Here is a 7,474-nt window from a genome sequence, read left to right on the forward strand (position 1 = left end):
ATATGAGTACGACTATGCTATGTATATGGTAATAATTAGAGTACGAATATGTTGAGACTATGTAAGTGCCAAGTAAGGGCTATGAATATGCAATGTATATGATATGAGCACGAGTATGAAGGGAGATATGAATACGAACATGAAAGTAGATACGAAAGGTAAATGAGCAAGAATACAAATGTATGTACACGAGTACGAAATAGAAACGGAACGTCCCTATGGAGAGCAGGTAAGTGCCATGATGATGATGCCATTGTCTTCCAGCTATATTATTTCATATGTTATCCATTATGCTTCCATATTGATATTGATCATGCTTTACATACTCAGTACATTCTTCGTACTGACGTCCTTTTGTTTGTGGACGCTGCGTCATGCCCGCAGGTGGCCAGGGAGATAGATTTGACCCATAGCGGTATTTTTCTCGAGACTACATAGCAGACTCCACTTCATTCGTGAGTCGCAGCCTTTTGGTATAGATTCTTTTGTGTATATATTCATGGGCACGGCGGGGCCCTGTCCCGCCCATACGTTACGATATGATGTACCCTTCTTAGAAGCTCGTAGACATTGTGTATATGCTTAGATATGTTCGGCCTTGTCGGCCTATATTTTGAGATGTTGTTTGATCGCCTTGTCGGCTCATGTACATTTATATGGGCACAAATGTTAATGATGATATAGACGTGTCATTGCCCAATGTGATTAGAATGATGACGAATGAAAAGAATGCTATAATTATGCGGCTCATCTAGAATGTGATGTATAAGTATGTTAAGGGGTGCCCGGGTGGGCTAGCACCGGGTGCTCGTCGCGGCCCTCGAGTTGGGTCGTGACAGAAGCATACTTGATCTCATTAACTATTTATGATACCAACAGGAACAAAGCATATATAAGTCCAACTAGGATAAGGGAGTGCCATAAGAGCCACGAATTCACTAACCTTGACAAACACAAGTGTGATGCTGTATTACTCTTAACGAAATCCAGTTTAGAGATTAAGACACAAGAAAAAAAAAGAATCCAAGCCAGGATCAACTATAGAAAAAAAAATGCCAAGAGACTTTCAAGTCCTAATGGTCTTATGTAGAATATACAACCTTAGGTACAATAACTACATTTTCACACACAACTTAAGCAAGTAGAAGGGCCAAAAAGTCCCATGGATTCACAAAAGATTCATATTTTAAGTTTAGAGTTTGAAATAATTTTAGACCTTTTCTCCCGATCCTATTCCATTGCAGAAAGAACTAGGTTGATTTTAAAAGAGGGTGCACATGACTTAGACATGTTCATAAGTAGTGGCCTACTCCTAGTTTTCATTTCTTCAAAACTGGACAAGTACAACATATCCTTAGCTAGTTTTTAATGCTGTACAAAAGGGAAAACACATCTATCCAACATGACCAAGTTTAGTTTTATCTTCTACTTAGACTTTAGACTAGTAAACTCAAGAACATATCTTAAAGTTGGAAACATGACATATTATCTAAAGCATCACAAAGAAGCGGCCAAATATACCCCTTAGGACACTGTATTGCCACTTTAAATGGATGCAAACCACTGATTTCTTTACTTTTTAAGTCTTATTATTACCTTGGGAAAAAGGAGAAAACAGACAATCTTTCAAACACAAATTGAAACCACATCAATGCACAAAGAATTTACACAAAGATCTTAATCATGAACCTAACTTCACCAAATATCAAGGAATATGTTATACCTTATCATATTATCTTCATAAAACTTTTCTTGCCTTATTTCCAAAACAAACAATATTCCTTTTTGAAAGCCTTTTCCTCTTTCCAGTTTAAGAAATGACTACAATCTTTCAAATTACCACATATTATCTAGCCTAGTCAACCTACCTCCCTTAAGACATATCAGAGCAGACCATCAGAATTCATTTAAGTCCAAAGTCAAACAGCAGGACCAAGTTTATTAATCTGAGTGAACAATTAATAAATGCACAAGAAATTCATTTTTTAGGATCCACTTAACTTAGCAAAATGGCAAGGAAAACACTAAATGTGCAAAGGTAGCAGGTTACACCCCATAGACTTATGAAGAATGCCATAAAAATCTCTTATTTGGGAAGAAAGATATTATGGGTCAACTGATGCTTGACCCTTTCTCAATCTTCTCATAAGATGTCTTTAAAAGACTTCCCCATTTACCCAAGCGGTTTTCAACCCCCACATCTACACTTATGATTCCTTTTTATTACCCTTTAGCATATACCAAAAGAATGACTATACAGTTTATATCTATTAAAGCCAAAAATTTCCTTAAGGTTTCAACTACAGTTTTCCCTCCTTTTTCTATCCTTTTATCTTCGTTTACTCAGACTAGAATTGTAGGATCTTTCCTACTTATCTTCATATTTTAAACCTAGATAATTAACGACCATGAGTTATTATCAACATATTCTTCACTTATGCACACAGAAAAGAAAACAGGAAAAACCTCAATCTCTATATTGTTCAGGAACTTGACCTAACATGACCAAACTACTTTATTCCAACCTTCTCTTAATGCTTAAAACTTATTATATTTGAACACTTAGGATCATCTATTAAACTACGGTCCATAGGAATATCAATACAGATGCAAGAGTGTATGGCATATCAGTCTATTTTCATAGCAAATTTACTTCACTAGTTAGATAAGACAACTAATGAGGATAGGACTAACAATAGGAGGTCAGAGATAGCAGAGCAGACTTTCCTCCTAGAAAACTACTTCCTTCCATTTTTATATCCTTCAATGCCAAAAGTGGTCAATAATCAAGTTGCAAATTAATAACCATCTTACTAGCTAATGTCAAGACCTATTTTGCCTAAGCCGTGCGGGTACTTACCTTTTTCACCTCGGTAAGCGAACCCTCAACCCAGCCATAAATAAAGACATGAATAATTAAATCAAGCAACAGAAGAGAATACATATGTAAGTCTCATGATAATAAATAGTAGAATAGTGCGGAATAATAATAATGCCCCCAGGGTCTAGTCTAAGGCATACACGAGCATCTAAAAGGAAATAATACAAGTCTGGAATAATAATACATAAAGGTCTATGTCTCTGAATAGGAATAGGACATAAATGATAGAGAAGTCTTCAAGGCAGTGAACGCCCGTGCTCACCCGGGAAACTCGTACCAAAGCTAAAGATGACGATTAGCAACGAGAGATGGAAGCAGACCCAACCTGATACTCTGTATTCATAAAAAAACGCATCAAGTGCAGGTCAGTACAAAACAACGGTACTGCTAGGCATCATCGGCCGACTAAGCACATCTAACATAATTCAGACAATAAAGCATATAGGCAAATAAAGCAACAAGTATAAATCAAACATAATCGAAGCCAAGCATACGTCATCGCTAATCCCAATTGCACCAAGTCTCAATATATCAACCGAATCCAAAGATCACAAGTAAATCACCAAAATCATCTCAAGTAAGCCGTGAATGCAATGCAATGCAATAATGTATGGATGCAATGCAAATGATGTGTACATGTGAACTTCGGACAGAAATATCGACATCTCGATAGCACAACCCAAGGTGATTCGCGAAGTCTAAGTGCCACCCGTCCAGGATCTTTGCCCAACAGACAGACGGGACACCGGATCTTTGCCCATGGGGGTTCTCGTATGGCACGACCCTGGGGGACCCACGGAGTCCATGCACTCACTCAATCCACGATTCCGGAATGAACATCAGATATCAAACTCTCACGTCACTCAAGTAAAAATCGAGCCCAGCTCATCACAGTGTTTCATCAAGTATCAGCAGTATCTCAACAATGTATCATGAAGAATGAGGGTATGTGCAATGCATGTGTCCACATCAATAATCATGCTCAATATCACAAGTACCAACAATGGGTACGCCAACAATATATCCGAATCACAAGTACCAACAGTGGGTATGCCAACAATATATCTGAATCACAAGTACTAACCGTGGGTATGCCAACAATATCAATTCAAGATGGAATAACAGATGCCAATATGTACTAACAACACGCGGCATCAAGCCAACATAATAGAATAATCAATCACAACACAACGGGATGGTTAATCCCAAACACACAATAGGGCCAAACCTAAGACAATATCCATCCCAACTTCATACCCGAAGGTTTACGTGCTTTCTCCGATGATATAATCTAAATATATGCTTCGCTATGCAAAGTATGACCAAAGGTAAGCCATAACTTACCTGGATGGCCGAACCGCAACACCAACAACTCACTCCTTTGCCTTGCCTTTCCGTTGATCCTCAGAACCAAAGTAGTCTAAGCATAATTGAAATCTAAATTAGAAATCATGAAGAATGGTACTAATATTGCTACTATTCAATTTAGGTCAAATTCAATCCTAGAATTTAGGGAAACGAGGCCCACAAGGGCAAAACAAGAAATTCGGAAGCAAAATATCAAATTAAGCACTAGGTGATCATAACCCAACCACTAATTGCCAATTTTACTCATGGAACCCCCTAATTTTGAAATTGAAGCAAAACCCCCAAATTTGGGTATAAACCCTAACTCTTTGATTCAAGAATTCAACACTAATAATGAGATATAAAAGATTAACAACCTTAGATTCATCAAAATCTAGCACAAACCCCATAAATTTCATCATTAATAAGCTTAGATAGAACAATCATGAAACCCACTTTCATCTTCCATTACTAAGGAATTATTAAGGGAAGGGGGAATCTATGATGATTAGGATTAATGGAATGGTAAAAGGATTAGGGGAACTTACCACTAAGAATCTCCACTAAAGGTCTCCAAGAACAGATCCCAAGAGTCTATTTTCATAATGGTATTAAATGAGGGACTAAAGGCTTTTAACACTTCATTAATTATATCCACTGCCCGTGACCCGCTTTGGCGACGCTGGGACCGCCCCAGCGGAGCAGCTCCAGCGGTCAAGCCTAATTGGCTTGGACCGCTCCAGTGGCAGGGTGACCGCTCCAGTAGTACTACTGCCGCGGTGCTGGTGCCTCTAAAGCGGGCACCAAACACCAGAAAATTCACCCACGTTTCACAATTTAATCCAATTTTCTGACTAATTCCCGAGGCCATCTGCTCACATACCATACACATAGACACATATAAAAACATACTATGAACGCGCTCGTAGCCTTGAAATTCCCAACGGAGGTCCCGTTGATCGAGTCAACCCTCGATACCTTAATTCTAATTTGCCAACCCTAGTCCTAAAATGCATCAGAGTGCATTGGGAACCGAACCAGATATGCACACCAGTTTTAAACAACCATCCGGACCTCTCGAAATTGATGAATTTTTGAAAAAGGTCCGTTTACCCAAAAGTCAACTTGGGTCAATTATTTTGCCCTTTAAGCCTAATTTTACCAAAAAGTTTTTCGAATCCGATCTAGACACCTCGAGAAGCATGTCAACGGTGCTCTCGGGTCAAAAGTGAGCCAATCAATGCTCGGAGAGGGAGAAAAAGTCAGAAAGACTATAACGACCAAACGGGTTGTTACATCAGATACCAATTGAACCGTTGCTCGTCCTCGAGCAAAGAAGAGAAAAGAAGCGGGAAAATACTTGAATCAGTGAACATTTGGGAATATCGGCTACGTATGTTGGACTGGATCTCTCAAGTAGCCTCCTCAACAGGGCGGTGCTTCCATTGCACCTTCACAGATGCAATCTCTTTCGACCTCAATTTCAAACCTGCCTATCCAAGATCGCGATAGGCTCCTCCTCATAAGTCGAATTCTCATCAAGCAATATAGAATCCCAACGAACAATGTAGGTACCATCGGCATGGTACTTCTTCAGCATCAAAACATGAAAAATCGAATGAACTCCTACTAAGCCTGGCGGCAATGCCAACTCGTAAGCTACATCACCCATACGGTCAACAATCTCAAATAGACCAATATACCTGGGGCTCAACTTGCCCCTCTTACCGAACCTCATAACACCCTTCATGGGTGAAACCTTCAATAGAACCTGGTCACCAATAGTAAACTCCAAATCTCGAATTTTCTGGTCCACACACATCTTTTGCCGACTCTAAGCTGCCAAAAGCTTGGCCTGAATAACTCTCCCTCTATCAAAGGACTCTCTCAATAGATCCGTACTCTAAAGTCGAGCCTCAAATCCATCAAACCAACTAACCGGAGATCTACACCTCCTACCATACAAAGCCTCAAAAGGCACCATGCCAATAGTCGAATGATAACTGTTGTTATACGCAAACCCTATGTCACGACCCAACCTAAGGGCCATGACTGGCACCCGGTGCCAACCAACCCGGGCACCTCTTATCGTTCATTCATATTCACATCTAGGTGAGCCACATGGCCTACGCATGATTTTTATACATTAATAATACTAATCTCATTAGGCAACGAAACTTTTATATCATCATCAACAACTATGCCCATATCCATATATACAAGCTGACAAGGCAAAAAGGCATCTAACCATACACATACAATCTCTGACCTCACAAGAGAGTATGTAACATCATATAGACGGGACGGACACCGCCATGCCCATGTGCTTGTGCACAAAAGAATAGTACCAACGGTGCGACCCGAATCAAATGGAGCTCATCCTCGGTCCACGAACAAATAATCTATGGATCGAGTCTGTCTCCCTGTCCACCTGCGGGCATGACGCAACGTCCACAAATAAAAGAACGTCAGTGCGAATAATGTACTGAGTATGTAAAGCATAATCAATAACATAAGATAGAGAAGTCATGGAACGAAAGAGCTATGTATACCTCTAGCGGCGTTCGTCATATTTACTTACCCTCTTTCGAATGGGAAACTCCCATTTCATACATTCATACATTTAGAAGTATCATACCCGACCATAGAGGTTCGGTGTCTTACATACACGACCATAATAGGTTTGGTGTTATACGTGCTGACACCAAGACTCGGTGTCATCCGTACTTAGCTGCAATGGTGTGTGCGCGCGATAGGTATCATACGGCCATATAAGCTCGGTGTTACACAATAATGCGTTGTTTATACTTAGAAGTGTATACACAAGAGTCCATAAGTATCATCAACATCATTACCATCATCGTTTTCGTTACATCTATCCTTAGAGGATCGACTATCATATAAGGGAGGTAATAACATCATGAAAGTATCGAGGATCATGAGCTTTAGTAATTTTAGAGATAGAGTTATTTGGAATACATTATAGAACTCATGAGAAGGTATATAGCAAGGAATCATGCCTTCATGAAAGAAGGTTGTACTTGGCATACCTCTTTGTCTTCGTAAGCGGCAACGTTCATGTGTCGAAGCTTGGACAATCTACATTTAGAAGGATTCATGCCATGGTTAAGCCTTAATGATACTCTTAAATTCAAACTAGAAAAATTCATGATCTAATGAAAATTGGCAGCATTTCCCCTATTTCGTCAACTTCCACCGTATTACAAAACAACTCCCAAACATCCA

This window comes from Lycium ferocissimum, chromosome 8 (assembly GCF_029784015.1).
Source record: "Lycium ferocissimum isolate CSIRO_LF1 chromosome 8, AGI_CSIRO_Lferr_CH_V1, whole genome shotgun sequence".
Classification (NCBI taxonomy): Eukaryota; Viridiplantae; Streptophyta; class Magnoliopsida; order Solanales; family Solanaceae; genus Lycium; species Lycium ferocissimum.